Source organism: Callorhinchus milii, unplaced genomic scaffold (assembly GCF_018977255.1).
Source record: "Callorhinchus milii isolate IMCB2004 unplaced genomic scaffold, IMCB_Cmil_1.0 Scaffold1, whole genome shotgun sequence".
Taxonomy (NCBI): domain Eukaryota; kingdom Metazoa; phylum Chordata; class Chondrichthyes; order Chimaeriformes; family Callorhinchidae; genus Callorhinchus; species Callorhinchus milii.
Genome location: NW_024704742.1, coordinates 84,037,883 through 84,053,652, shown reverse-complemented (window position 1 = coordinate 84,053,652; position 15,770 = coordinate 84,037,883). Strand labels below are relative to the sequence as shown.

The window sequence follows — 15,770 nt, the reverse complement described above, 5'->3', positions numbered from 1 at the left end:
GGATCAGGAGAGGTGGAGGGCGTTCAGATCAACTGGATAGTTGCTGCTGGAATCGTGACGATTCCCTCCAGGCAGTGCCTGGTGTAAGTGCCCTGTGGTTTTTTTTTGTGTGGAAGTCATCTCCCAAACTGAACTGAAAGCGATCCAGGTTTTTCCCCCCAAAATGTAAACCTGGGAAACACCCGACCAGTCACAGACCCAAATCTGAGAAGAGACACTCAAATGACCAGACAGACGTCTGTCTGTCTGTCTGTCTGTCTTCTCTTTGTAACGCCATGGCTTCCTTCACAGGTGAGGGAAGTATTTCGAAGCTTAGTATGGCTTCTGGAGCAAGAGAGAGAGAGAGAAAGACAGAAAGAAAGAGAGAGAGAAAAAAAAAACAGGGTTTGTTAAATAAATTTGAAACGTATGTTGGTCTGAAATGCACATCCCAAGAGAGGGAATGCGTTGTGGCTCCAGTACCAGTCTCTCACAAGCATACGTACAAACTGTGGCTGACTGTCTCCCACTCCCCCACCCCACCCCACCCCAACCCTCCCCAACCCTCCCCACCCCACCCCAGCCCAACCCACCCCTCCCCAGCCCACCCCACCCCACCCCAGCCCAACCCAACCCTCCCCACCCCTCCCCAGCCCACCCCAACCCACCCCAGCCCTCCATCTCTTGCCATTATAGGTTTAGTCCAAAAGTCTGCGGCTTCTCTGTCGAAGGCAACAGCGAGAGCCCCCACCATGGCTGTGAGGAAGAGAGGCTGTGGAGAGACTGGGAGGCAGTGCTGCCCACTGGTCCCCCCCCTCTCTCTCTCTCTGTGTGTGTCTCTCTCTAACAGCCATGGACCATCCCCACTCATCCCAACTCCAGCCGCAAGCACAGACTTTTCACACTTAACCCCCAGTGGCCATACTCTCTGTGTCAGTCAGACAGACCCTCACTTCCATCACAGTTGAAACTATTCCAGGTTTACAGAGACAGGGAGTTTTACACACACACACACACACACAAACCCGGGGGGAGCAAAGCTTTCTCCCACACTCAAGCACCAGGAATATCTCCCACCCCCAAAAAAAACACCTCAAAGTTCCTCGGAACTCTTAACTTTTAGCTTAACTCAACTCTTAACTCTTAACTCTTAACTTTTAACTTAAGTCTTAACTCTTAACTTAACTCTTAACTCTTAACTCAACTCTTAACTCTTAACTTTTAACTTAAGTCTTAACTCTTAACTCTTAACTCTGAACTCAACTCTTAACTCTTAACTTTTAACTTAAGTCTTAACTTTTAACTCTGAACTCAACTCTTAACTCTTAACTTTTAACTTAAGTCTTAACTCTTACCTTCACTCTTAACTCTTAACTTAACTCTTAACTTGAAACTCTTAACACAGCAGTGAAATCGATCAAACCAGGTCACAGCTCGACCAACACTTCCTTGAGCTGCATTTTTTTTGGAATATACCGTATCTAAAAGTGATAACATACACGAAATAAGTTGCAAGACATACTGAGCAAAATCAGACACAGAGCTGAGCCACACGGAAAAGAGGAGTCACTGCTCCCGAAGTCAATCTGTGAGCCGGAGGGCTCTTTAAAGGCAGAATGACATGAGAGGGTGAGCGACCCCCACCCCACCCCACCCACCCTGCCCTGCCCAGCCCAGCCTGCCCTGCCCAGCCCAGCCCTGCCCTGCCCTGCCCTGCCCAGCCCAGCCTTGCCCTGCCCAGCCCAGCCCTGCCCTGCCCAGCCTTGCCCTGCCCTGCCCAGCCTTGCCCTGCCCTGCCCAGCCCTGCCCTGCCCAGCCCTGCCCTGCCCAGCCCTGCCCTGCCCAGCCTTGCCCAGCCCAGCCCTGCCCTGCCCAGCCCAGCCCTGCCCAGCCCAGCCTTGCCCAGCCCTGCCCTGCCCTGCCCAGCCCAGCCCTGCCCTGCCCAGCCCAGCCTTGCCCAGCCTTGCCCAGCCCTGCCCAGCCCTGCCCAGCCCTGCCCTGCCCAGCCCTGCCCTGCCCTGCCCTGCCCAGCCGAGGTGTCAGTGCCTGAGAGAAGCTGTCAAAGTGCCGTGCCTGCCCGCTCAGGTACCTGCTCACACTGCTGCCGTCCCTCCAGTCCAGTGCCGTCCCGTCCAGTCCAGTCCACAGCCGCTCTGACTTCCAACTCACTGGCAGCCAGACCAGGGCACAGCGAGGGGCAGGGAGAGGGGGGTGAGAGGGGGAGAGGGGGTGAGAGGGGAGAGGGGGGTGAGAGGGGGAGAGGGGGAGAGGGGGGTGAGAGGGGGAGAGGGGGGTGAGAGGAGGAGATGGGGTGAGAGGGGGAGAGGGGGTGAGAGGGAGAGATGGGGTGAGAGGGGGTGAGAGGGGGAGAGGGGGTGAGAGGGGGAGATGGGGTGAGAGGGGGAGAGGGGGTGAGAGGGAGAGATGGGGGTGAGAGGGGGAGAGGGGGTGAGAGGGAGAGATGGGGGTGAGAGGGGAGAGGGGGTGAGAGGGAGAGGGGGAGAGATGGGGGTGAGAGGGAGAGATGGGGGTGAGAGGGAGAGATGGGGTGAGAGGGAGAAGATGGGGGTGAGAGGGGGAGAGGGGTGAGAGGGAGAGATGGGGTGAGAGGGGGAGATGGGGTGAGAGGGGAGAGGGGGAGAGGGGGTGAGAGGGGGAGGGGGGGGAGAGGGAGAGATGGGGGTGAGAGGGGGAGATGGGGGTGAGAGGGAGAGATGGGGGTGAGGGGGAGATGGGGGTGAGAGGGGGGAGGGAGAGGGGGAGAGGGGGTGAGAGGGAGAGATGGGGTGAGAGGGGGAGAGGGGGGGGAGAGGGGGGGGGGTGAGAGGGGGGTGAGAGGGGGAGAGGGGGAGATGGGGGTGAGAGGGGGTGAGAGGGGGAGAGGGGGTGAGAGGGGGTGAGGGGGGAGAGGAGAGGGGGAGGGGTGAGAGGGGGAGGGGGAGAGGGGGGTGGAGGGGGTGAGAGGGGAGAGATGGGGGTGAGAGGGGGAGTGAAGAGGAGGGGAGAGGGGGGGGGAGAGGGAGAATGTGTGTGCGTGTGTGTGTGCGGGCGGGGTGACATGTGTTTTTATACATGTAGTTTTACAATTCTCAGGCTAAATGCGCCTGGAGGGAATAAAGCCAGGTGAATTGTTAACTTGTTTGTCACTTTGTAACAACGACAACAGCAAAAGTCATCGGGGAATTTTTTTTCTAAAGAATTAAACAAAATGTATTCATGAAAACTGCTTGAGAAGAAGTAGATGTGGGTAATTCTGGGGTTGTACAACAAGCATTCCACCTCGACACATATGACTACCAGATGGAATTGTAACTGTTCGACTAACAAAGCTAAGCGAAACGCGTGTTATTTCGATTCTACCCCTGCAAGTTCCACCATTCAGTTCACCACTCAAAAGCAAATAACTTGCATTTCGTATTGCGTCCTTTATACAGGCTAGCGTCTCGGAGCGCTGAACAACGGCATTGTTTGAATTCAGACTGGGGAGAAAGGCCAGGTGACTGTAAGCACATCAAACAGGAAAGTCTTTAGGTGCAATCCGAAGATGGGCAAAGAGGGGGCAAGGTGGAGGGATTGCGACAGAAAGTTCCAGAGGTTCAGGGTGTAGTGGCTGAAAGCACATCTGCCGATGGTGGAGCGGAGAGGTTGAGGGCTCTACAGAAGGCCTGAGATGGCTAACCAAACGTGGAGTGGTGTATGAGTAGGTCAGAGTGCCAGGACAAATGGACAGTTTGTATTCGTTTCCTGATGAATAAGTAAAGGAAAATAGATTTCGAACAGTTTGCAGTTTCTTCCTTTCCTCGCTCTCCCGCACCCCCCTCCAGCAGTACATCATAGAAAATAAAGTATATCTTCAGATGGTAGATATTTTGGTCACCTTCCATTTCCTCTTCTTCACCTGCCCCCCCACCAACCCCACCCCCCCAAAGCCTCGGGCTCCCACTCAGCTGTGTGAAGTGACTTGAGATGTCCTCCTGATGTGATAGATGCTGTATAAAGGTAATTTGTTATTGCATTCAAGAAACTGATGGAAATGCACAGCATGTCGATCAGCTTTTGAAAGAGAAAGACAAGTTTAATATGAGGGTGGCCCTGTAATTTAGGTCATCCTCTTTCAACAACAACAATTTATACTTATATCTTTCTACCCCACATCTGTGCCATGACCCGCTCTGCCTTCCCCCACCTCCACAGCATCGCCCGGCTCCGCCACTGTCTCACACTGCAGACCACCGAAACCCTCATACATGCTTTCATTACATCGAGGTTCGACTATGCAAACTCATTGCTGTTGGCCTCCCCAACTCCTCCTTCCATAGGCTGCAGATCATCCAGAACTCTGCAGCCCGTGTCCTTTCCCACACTTGGCTCTGTGACCCTATCGCCCCCATCCTTGCCCGACTCCACTGGCTTCCCATCACACAGAGGATACAATTCAAGATCCTGGTCCTCACCTTCAAAGCCCTCCATGGCCTTGCTCCTCCCCTACCTCTGCGACCTCCTAACCCCTATCATCCTGCTCACTCCCTCCACTCAGCGGGCTCCGGCCTGCTTCATGTCCCCCGCCTTGCTTGCCCCACTATTGGTGGGCGGGCCTTCTGCCACTCTGCCCCCACCCTCTGGAACTCCATTCCACAGTCCCTTTGCCTCATCCCCTCCCTTGCCTCCTTCAAGTTGATCTCAAGACCGTCTTCTTCAACCTTGTTGTTGATCTCCCTGCTTCTTCCCTGCCCTCCACCTTCCCCGACCCCAGCTCGGGTCTATAACTCTGTCTGTCCAGTGCCTTGGGACATCCTCCCAATGTGAAAGTCACTTTATAATCGTAATTTTGTTGTTATATAGCGCTCTTCATGTAGGAAGAACATCTGAGAGTTCTTTAAAGAGATGGTGGGGGCATGGCCAAAGGGGCAATTAAAGAGTTTTTTTTAGATAGCAAAAATGGGTGGGGGCAAGGTGGAGGTATTTGGGAAGAGAGTTCCAGAGGTTGTGGGCAAAATGGATGAAACCTCACCCTCAAATTAATCAGGCTGGTACTGGTGGATTGGTGGAGAAGCCTTGAAAGTACGCGCACAAGAGATCATAGAGTGGGGCAAGGGGGTGTGAACGCATTTGAAATTAAGGATGAAGACCTTAAAGTTGATCGACTCAGGGATGGGAAGCTAATGGAGCCAGACAAGGATGGGGCCGATGAGCTTGCAAATCCTAGTATGGAAGAAAATGTAAGCTGTAGAGTTCAGGATGATCTTGAACTTGTGCAGAAATTAGGAGAATGTAGAAGAGGAACAGGAAAAGGGATGAGGGTAGAGCCGCAGGCGAAGAAATCCTTAGAAGAAATGAAGTGAAGAATCTGGGACAGAAAAGAGAAATCAGCAAAGTATAGAGCTGTGCATATGTACCAAGAAGAAGTCAGTGAAAGATGCAGTGGTTGAGAGATCAAGGGGGTACAAGCAGCTCAGAGAGGATGTCATTCATGACTTTCACCAGAATTGTGGTCAAAGCAGATGTCAGATGTGAGGGGCTCATACAAATAGTGGTCGGAAAGGGAAGAATGAATATAGGAGATAACAAAGCATTCTAGCACTTTGGAGAGTGAGGGCAGGTTGGATGGGTAGATAATAATGATAATAATCCTTGCATTTGATATAGCACTTTTCATGTCTTCTAGACGTCTCAAAGTGTTTCACAAAATATACTGTAAAGTGAATTGACTGTATATTTTGGGCGAAACGTGGCAGTCAATTGCGTACAGCAGTTTCCCAGAAACAGTTGTGGATTGAAGTGAGCAATTTTATTGCTCTTGTGGGATTATTATCAGGTAAGGAGTGGAGTAAGGAAACGAGCCCAAGGTTTTGCCCCGCTGGGAATCGAACCCAGGTCTCTCGCTTGCAAGGCGAGTGCTCTAACCAATGAGTTACAGGACTACTAAAGTTGAGGTGATAATGGAGAGTTTGGAAGAATCCAATGTGGGTTTCTTGAGAGACAGTTTGGAAAATAGGGAATGCCATAGCAGGGGAAAAGGAGAGATTCATGACATTAGCTAACTGGGGGAACAAGAAGGGGCAGCTGGATTGACAGGATTTTTTTAATGTCAGCTGGGTGTCTGACGCATGGAGAAATCAGATATACATGCCACCTAAATTTCCTAACAGCATGGGATTGCCTCTGTCTAGAATGGAATGTGCACAATCTCCCCGGAGAGATGCATCTGCTTAAATCATTCCAGAAAGTATTAGGTGGAGGATAATAATAACAATAATAATAATCCTTGTATTTAATATAGCACTTTTTCACATCTTCTAGACGTCTCAAGGCGCTTCACAGAATAGACTGTAAAGTGAATTGACTATATATTTGTGGGTGAAACGAGACAGCTAATTGCGCACAGCAGTTTTGGATTGAAATGACCAATTTATTATTCTTTTTTTTTGAAGGATTATTATCAGGCATGTGGAGTAAGGAAACTTGTCCTAGGTTTCGCCCTGCCGGGAATCGAACCCACGTCTCTCGCTTGTGAGGCGAGTGCTCTAACCACTGAGGATGGGAAGAGACAAGGCTTGAGGCCACTATAGTGTGATTTGGGGTATTGCTGGTACAGCTAAAACCGTACTGTCAGCATTGTCTGAGAAGCTTCCCACTGCTTGTCTAGCTAAGATCACCCTTCCTGTTAGGGCTTAGGCCTTCAGGGTTAATTGGAGCTGGGTGGGAAGAACTCCTGCCCCCAGTGACTGGTCTGCTCTTCCAAGTCCTACAGATGAGTCAGGCTGGCTGTTCTGTTATCAGCAGTGCCTTGGAGTATCACAGATTCACTTGACTCAAGAACCAGATTATTAAGACCAACATAGAGAGTTGACATTCTATTGAAAAATACATCACTTTGGAGTCAGCTGAGCCCCCAAGGAGATCCCAAAACCAGGAGGATATTGAGTAGGGAATGGAAAACCTGATCACTCTCCAGCGATCTCTGCTGGAGGTGCATATGCATGAATGTTGGATAAGGAAAGGATTGGGCTTGACTGCAAATCACTTGCTGATACATATTGTTATGCCTCATGTATGATGAACAACCACTTGCACAAAGAAACAGAGGGGAACTGGCACTAATACAAACTGTATCCCAATAGAAAGGAAATGGATTAAAAATGCCTTATGAAGGAGGTGGAGAGGAATATTACCCAAAAATGTAAATGTGTGCTGTTATTGCCATGGACGAATAACTATTATAGTTCTGTTGCTAAACTTTTTACTTATCTCCATCTTGCCCCTTCTTTGCCGATTTTCAAATAGCACTTAAAGGCTTTTCTGTTTGACCTATGGTCACCTCACCTTTCTCCCTAATTTGGTGTCAAACTTTGCCATTGTTCAGTGCTCTGAGATGCTACCCCACTTGATGGTTGCTATTTAATGCAAGTTGTTATTGTATCTCTAGTATGATAATACTTGTGTCAACCTGGCTCAGTGGTAGAACTCTTGCCTCTGAGTCAGGAGGTTCAAGCCCCATGTCAGGACTTGGAATCATATAGTCCAAGCTGTCACTTCAATGCAATACTGGGTGTGCGTTGCAGTGTTGAAGGTGTTGTTCTTCAGACGAGATGTTAAACCAAGGTCTCGCCTGCCTGTTCTGGAGGACTTTAAAGATTTCATGGCACTATTTGAAAAGAGAAGGGAGTTTCTCCCGTTGTTACGGCCAACTATGCCCCAATTAAAATTGGTCACTCATCTCATGGCTGTCGTGCTTCAGCTACAAAAATTACAGTCCAAAATCCCTTTACAGTATATCCTATGAAGCACTTTGAGACTTCTCAATGAAATGAGGCAAAGACATATCAAATGCAAAGATTATTATTATGAGATAATATTTGGTTGAATTGATATTCAAGTAGCACTGTGTATCTTCCAGTGCAAGCAAGCACACATAAAATTGTATCTTGTACACCTGGTAAACAATGTGAGGGGGATACATTGGTAGATGTAAAATGCATTGAAACAGGCAGAGGCTTTTTCAGTATCAGAGTGGTGGAATTTGGTCTTGTATTTGAAAAGTGTAGTTCACATTTGGGGACAAAATTACAATGGAGATTTTTAACACGAGAGAATCCACATAATGAATACTTTCTGAAATTGGGTAAGTAGGAAGTGTCCCTCCAGAGAGAGAGAGTGCGTATTCCATTCCAACAATCTACGTCTGGAATTTCCATGTATAGGTGGAATGCATGGAAATATCAGTTAGGTTAGGATACTCTTAAGCATGGTGATGGGTTTCCGCATGTGTCAGACACCCGGCTAACCAAAAATAATCTGTGTTGAATTGACCAAATCTGGGCTCCTATTCCAATGGCCTAGTGGCTAAAGGCGCTGTTGTGTGTTGCATTACGTCTTGTGGACCAGAAAATTGTAGGTTTGGTTCTTGGTCTTTGCTGAGTTAGCAGATCCCAGCTAGAGTAACAGTGAGGCTAGTACAACTGATCTCAGCATCCCTATCCTAGGGAGAAGAAAACTAAGTCAAGGCTTCCCATTCAGTATTCATTGAACCCCTGCTGGAAAGTACACATGTTTGTATGTCACATAAAATCTGGAACAGATTTATTTCTACAGCTAAACCCATTGGGCTACACTTATTGTTTGAGGTTGTGTCTGAAGAATGGGTGCTTGTGCAATTCTGCAAACCTACTGGTGCCAGTTGCGCTAGCAAGAGTTGGTTAATGCCCTTGAGAGAAATGCAGATGACAGAGAAATTTAGCAAAAGAATACTATAGTTTATAAAGCGTAGGTATTGTATTGTTTATCCTTTACTGAAAAACAGAGCAGTTGGATTTGAGCCTATGAAAAATAGTGTATATCTTATATTAAATATGGAAAAGTAGCACCCATTGCTTAATACTGCCTGGCGAAAAGTGAAACCTCACTGGGGAAAATGGTAAAAATCAAGTTTTAATTTGTTCTGTACTAGAAGTTTAATCCAAATAACTCAATTGTTCTACAATCCACTTTGACCCATCATTTTGGAACCATGGGAATTTTGTCTATGCAATTATGCTGCTAAGAGTTGAATAATACAGGCTATAATATTAAAATTATATATTTGCATTTTCCTCAGTTGCCTTTGGGCACAGTTTCTAAATATTTTTTTAAAAAAAGCCTTTCCAACATGGTTATTCACTTCACTGAGTAAATTAAATCAGTTGGGAAGAGTTATTGACAGTGTGAATTGCATCTGATCCATTGGAGGGAATAAGGGCAGAGCTGAACTTGATTCCAATCCTCAGCATTAATTGAGAAAAGCGCAGGGGAAACAATTTAATGAAGATGGTTTTCTTAATACTGCTGTTTATCCTCTCGTCCTATCCTCCTGCACCAAACTTCGTGACCCCATCTGCCCCACTCTCGCCCGACTCCATTGACTCCCTATCCTTCAGAAGATCCAGTTCAAGATCCTGATCCTCACATACAAAGCCCTCTATGATTTCGCCCCACCCTACCTCTGCGACCTCCTAACCACCTACCAACCCACCCGTTCCCTCCGCTCAGCCGGCTCTGGCCTGCTCCACGTCCCCCGACCCACTCGCCCCACCATTGGCCGGAGAGCCTTCAGCTATTCTGCCCCCAATCTCTGGAATTCCATCTCCCAGTCACTCCGCCTCACCCCCTCCTTAGCCATCTTCAAGTCCCGCCTCAAGACCCTCCTCTTCGACCATGCCATCAGCCACCCCTCTTCCCCTCTCCTCCCTTCCCCCCACAACCCCAGCTCAGGTCTAAAATGCTATACTCTATCCAGCACCTTGGGACATCCTCCCGACGTGAAATGTAATACAAATGTAATCTTGTTGTTGTTGTTATCATCATTTTTAAAGGAGGAACCTGTGAACAGTAGTGCCTGTGTACCCTCTCGTGGTGTAATTTATTATTCACTTACAGTATTTCATTCTTCGTGTGACCCATGGATACAAATGTTCAATCCATGGTCTATGCTAAATTGGCCAATATTAGCCTTGGCAGTGGTACCTACAAGTGCATTAGGTGTCTCCAGGTGAGGGAGGAAACAAATCAGTCAAGATTCCCACTGCAAGTTTCTTTATGGTGATTTCTGCTGGAAAATGATCTTCTGTGGATTTTGGTTGAGGATGGGCTCCAGCCCTACAGAGAAGTAACCAATTGACACTCACATTCCTGATTGCCACATAACAAAAGACCATTGGGAAAGTGTTGAAGACTACGGCTACTGTGGAACTTTACTCCAGTTTGAAAGAGAAGGTAAATAATGAAAATTAGAGGAGGAACAAAGAAGAGTGGAAACAAATGGAGGCGGGTGATTACAAAGCAATAATCCAATCAAATGGAATGATGTGTGAGAAATCAAGCAGTTTTAGCAGTAATTTGAACTTCAAGATTGAATTACAACCTTGAAAATCATGATACAATGTGTTTATACTCTATATTGTTTCATTTTATACAGAGGTTTTATTTAACAATAGAGTTACATCCTATCCTTGATGCATGATAACATTTGTGCAAGACAATTAATTTACCCCTATAGGTCTATGAGAAATCGCTCTTACCTGGAAATTCTGAGTCCAAAAATATACAATCTGCAATGGGTTGTGAGATAAAACAGTACCACATTCTGGAGTTGAGGTGGCATAAAAACTGCAAGAGTAAAGGTCTTCAAAACACTGCATATGCGAGAAATCTGAAACAAAAACAGAAGTCACTGGGAACACTCCGCAGCTCAGGCAGCATCTATGGAGAAAGGAAAGTGAGTCAACATTTTGGGTCCATGAAGAGTCCCGATGAAGGGTCATGGACCCTAAACGTTGACTCACTTTCCTTTCCCCATAGAAGCTGCCTGACCTGCTGAGTGTTCCCAGCGACTTTTGTTAGAGTAAAGGTCTTGTTGTTTATCTCAACACCAAGATGAAATTTAATAGTCTTTGATATGACTCCGATAAGGTAAAAACATTTCAAAGCACTTGTCAAATAATTGGGGTCAAGTGCAGTGACTGCATATTTGTAGGCCAATGTGTTGCTGTCTTGAAAGATACTTCCGAGTATGTTATTTTTTATAATGGACAGAAACTTACTGATTTCCATATTTGGTTTGGCCAGTTAGAGGTATAGCAGTAGTATCATAGCAAACAGGGGTGAGCTGCCTATTCTCACAACAAATGCAACAGAGGAAAATAATAGCTTCAATGTAAGGTTTTATGGTTATCGTTTTAGCACTATCGTAACAAGTAACAACATCTAAAATACAAAATTACATTCGTAAAGCCCTTCACGTCAGGAACACGTCCCAAGGTCCTGAACAGTCAGGGATTAGGACACAAGCTGGGAATGGGGGGTTGGGATCAGGGAGAGTGGATGACGGGGAGAATGGGGGTTCGAGGGTGACCGAAGGCACAGTTGAAGAAGAGGGTCTTGTGACATGCCTTGAAGGAGGCAAGGGAGGGAGCGAGGTGAAGGAACGTGGGATGGAGTCCTAGAGGGTGGGGGCAGAGAAGCTGAAGGCCCGACCACCGGCATGATGAGGTGGGCTGGGCGGAGTACATGGAGCAAGCCAGAGCCTGCTGAGAGGAGGGAGCGGACAGTTTAATAGGGGGTTAGCAGGTCGGAGAGATAGGAGGGATCAAGGCTGTGGAGGGCCTTGAAGGTGAGGGTGAGGATTCTGAACTCGATCCTCTGAGAGATGGAGAGCCAGTGGAGCCGGGCAAGGGTGGGGGTGATGGGGTCACGGAGCCTGGTGCATGAGAGGATACAAGCTGCAGAGTTCTGGATGACCTGCAGCTTGTGGAGGGAAGAGTTGGGAAGGCCGACAAGCAGGGCATTGGCATAGTTGAGCCTGGATGTAATGAAGGCATTTATAATGATTTTGACAGCACTAAGGGGTGAGGTAGTGGCGGGCTGGAGGAGAAGCAGTTTGTGGATACAAAGTGGAGCCGGTGTGACAGATAGGATCGGAATCATTCAAGGATAGAACCTTGAAGAGGAGAATAGAGTGGTCCACAATGTCGAAGGCAGCAGAGAGGTCGAGGAGGACGAGGAGACCTGGTCGCAGATGGACAGAATGTCATTTGTCACCTTGCCTGGGGCTGTACAGAAACCCGATTGGAGGAGTTCATAAAGGGAGTGGCAGGATAGGAAGGAGTGAAGCTGGGAAGCTATAACTCTTTCAAGAACCTTGGAAAGGAAAGGGAGATTGGGGATGGGGTGGCATTTAGTGAGCAGGAATGGGTCCAGGGAAGGTTTGTTTTAGGATAGGGGTGATGACAGCTATTTTTAGGGGGGTGGGAACGGTGCCAATTGACAGGGAGAGGTTGACGAGGTCTGAGAGTAAAGGGGAGAGAAGGGGGAGCAGGGAGGTGAGGAGAGGGGTAGGGATGGGGTCGTGGGAGAAGGTAGTGGGTTTCATGAGGGTTATAGTCGTGGTGAGAGAGGAGGAGAGATAGGTTCAAATGTGTGGAGGGAGGGATGAGTCGAGGCCGGAATGTGAGGGAGATATAGAGAGGGCGTGCCGGTTGGGAGGACGGAGGCAGCTGATTGGATCCCCTCGATTTTGGTCTCAAGGAAATCCAACATCTTTTCTTAGTTGGTGTTGGAGGAGAGGATGGGAGAGGCATGAGAGGGTGGACAGAGGAGCTGGTTGGTAATTGAGAAGAGAAGCCTTCTCTTCCTTATAAAACATAACCTCAGTTGAGCATTACATTCATTTTGACGTTACATGTTAAATCCAACAATTGGTGATGACACTTGACACCAACAAAAGATGATGTTTGTCTAGTATACATGCACTATGTGAGATGGCATCAAATATATTTCACCAGATTCAAGCGCATGCAAGCTAGATACATAGATTGTACAGCACGGAAACAGGGCATTTAACCCAACAAGTTTGTGCTGGTGTTTATACTCCATATGAGTGTCCATCCATTTATTACTCCCTTCCAAAACTTTCTATTCCCTTCTGCCTCATGTGTACTAGATAAAGTTTGTTAGTATCTCCACTGACACCACTGTTGTGAGAAAGTGCTCCATTTTTAATCTCAATTACTTTACATCACAACCAGTAGCATCAGAGGCAAAACTGTACACTAAATAAAGCATAAATAAAGTGTAAATTGGAATGTGTGTACTGACATTGAAGCTTTTGCCTCATGTGTACTAGATAAAGTCTGCCTCATGTGTACTTGATAAAGTCTGCCTCATGTGTACTAGATAAAGTCTTTGGTATCTCAGCTGACACCACTGTAGTACACAGTGAGAAAGCGCTCCTTTTGCAATCTCAATTCCTTTACATCACAACCAGTAGCATCAGAGGCAAAACTGTAAACTAAATAAAGCGTAAATTGGAATGTGTGTACAGGCATTCAAACTGCTTAAAGTAGCCTCAGCCACACATGGATTTTAAGCGGATGATAAGTAGGAGTTAATAATTGCTGAAATTCCTAATATAGGCAGGCCCCTGCTTTAAGCATAGTATGGTTGTTGATATGAAATTCTAAGCATCTGTGAATGTAAAGAGTTTGGTTTATCTGATCAGGTCATACTTTGGTTACATTGAAGTTCCAGACAACAGACAGGAAAGTACTGCATTTGGAAACAGTTATCTGATTTTAATCCCAGTTATCCCATTTGGAAGTGGTGTAACCTCAGGCTGTCTCTTTTTAGAACCATTAGTATTCCTTTGTTACAATAATGAGCTCCCTGAGGTGTGTTCACACTCCAGAGCCTTTTTGTTTGATGAAAACACAATTTGCGTTTAGTAATCTCCTAACACAGTTGAAAATAAATAAGAGTATGACTCTGTCTCTCAGTGACTTTATCAAAAATTTGCTTAGTTTAACCAGAAACCAAACAGCATTCATTTTATTGGGCTCATTACAATGTCTTGCTAAAGAAGGCCCCTCAGTGATTAACACTAATCTTGACAGTATTGACTCAAAGTTCTTGACCACACACTGTCTTTCAAGATCATATTACCATACTGATCAGCAAGATAATAGCAGCAGCATTTTCTCAACACACTAGACTGTCCTCGTCTTAAAGCAACATAGTCTATGGACAAAACGCAAAATACTGCAGATGCTGGAAATCTGAAACAAAAGTAGAAGTCCACGACCCGAAAGATTGACTCACTTTCCCTTCTCCATAGATGTTTCCTGACCTGCTGAGTGTTCCCAGTGACTTCTGCTTTGTTTCAAATACCCCAAATAATATGGTCATGGCTGTTTGTGGGACATTGATTTGCGCAATTGGCTGCCATATTCGCCCACAAAACAGTCAGGATCCAATGTAAGGGTTATTATCATCATTATTACAAATAGTGAACTACTGCATAATCTACAAATACAATATTGCAAAATGGAAGAATTATGATTACATTAAATTGCAATCCAACACTTTAAACAAAGACTCTGTCTACCTTTTAAGGTGGGTGTTAGATATCCCACATTTTTTTGGGTGGTAAGCCGGGTGTCTGACACATGTGGAAACCCATCACCATGCTTAAGAGTATCCAAAGCAAATTGAGAATTCCATGCATCCCACCTACACATGGAAATCCCAGAGATAGATTGTTGGAATGGAATGTGCACTCTCTCCCTCGAGGTACACAACCTGCTTACCTAATTCCAGAAAGTATTAGGCCCAGGTTATTAGGCACACATATCCCACACCATAATTTAAAAAGAGAAGGGATGTTCTGCTGCTGTTCTGCCTGCCTTTCACAAGCTCCTCCTGGCCTGACTCTGACATTAGCAACATCTCTCCTGAACACTCCAGCTCACACAACCAGTGAGCAATCTTGGTGGATTGTCTGACTCTCAGCTCTTCTTTAAACTTTTCGTATGATTCTGCATCATGTCTGCTCTGCTCCACTTCTGTAATATCACTTTCCTCCAACTCAAACTCATCTGAAGACAGTCAAAACCCTCAATCACATTCAGACTTGATTTCTCAATACTATCCTCACCAGCCTTTCCTAGTTCAACTCTCCGTAAACTCCATTTTATCCAGAATTCTGCAGCCCATATGTTTTCCACAGTAGTTTCTACAATCCTATCACTTCCATCCCCAAATGGCTTCCTATTCCACAGCGGATTATTTCAAGATCCTTGCTCCAACTTTCAAAGTACCTTCATACCTTTGCCCCATCCTACTTCTGTGATCTCCAGCATACACACTCCCTCCATTCCACTAACTCAGACTTCTCCCCCACCCACCGATTACACTAACTAAGGCCTCCCCCACCCCAACATGTGGACAAGCTTTCAATCACTATGGCTCTTCTTTGGAACTCACTCCCCAAATTCTTCTGCCTCACACCCTCCTCTCTGCTTTCAAAACCTATCCCTTTAACTGCACCTTCGGTCATCTTCCTACCACCCTTCCCCCCACCCCCATTTCTCACCTTGCTTTAGTTTACATTCCATCTCTGTGGAGTGCTTCAAGATGTTATTCTATGTGAAAGGTGATATGTAAGTGGATGTTGGTGTTGTCATGGCCAGCAATCACCCAGATTAATTGGTCATTTACATGGCTGTTTGTGAGATCTTGCTGTGCACAAATTGGTGATGTGTTTGCCTAATACACACATTACACTTGACAGGAATTCCTGTGACTGCTTTAAGGCATTTTAACTTTTTAAGTACTATTTCAAATATAAGCATCATCGTTATTTATCTCAGACTACAACTACCCCTATATCCTCCAAGCCTTTTCTCAAGCGGACACTGGTATCCAACCATTCTCTCTATATCTGTTCTGCTGATGCTTTTTGATTTGGTGAATAACAGATAAAT

The 15,770-nt window shown here is 46.5% G+C and overlaps 1 protein-coding gene across 2 annotated transcripts in view; it reads right to left on the bottom strand.

The window, feature by feature from the left end:
• lpar1 (lysophosphatidic acid receptor 1) overlaps positions 1-2,190 on the bottom strand; it is an 80,337-nt gene extending 78,147 nt beyond the window's left edge. The window contains exons 1-2 of one of the 2 annotated variants that reach the window (XM_042332602.1): positions 2,069-2,190; positions 1,335-1,460 (exon numbers count right to left, since the gene is read on the bottom strand). The gene's annotated coding sequence lies outside the window, so the exon portion shown is untranslated. The remainder of the gene's footprint in view (positions 1-1,334; positions 1,461-2,068) is intronic. The other variant, XM_042332598.1, reaches the window with a different exon arrangement.
• Between the last annotated feature and the right edge of the window lie 13,580 nt (positions 2,191-15,770).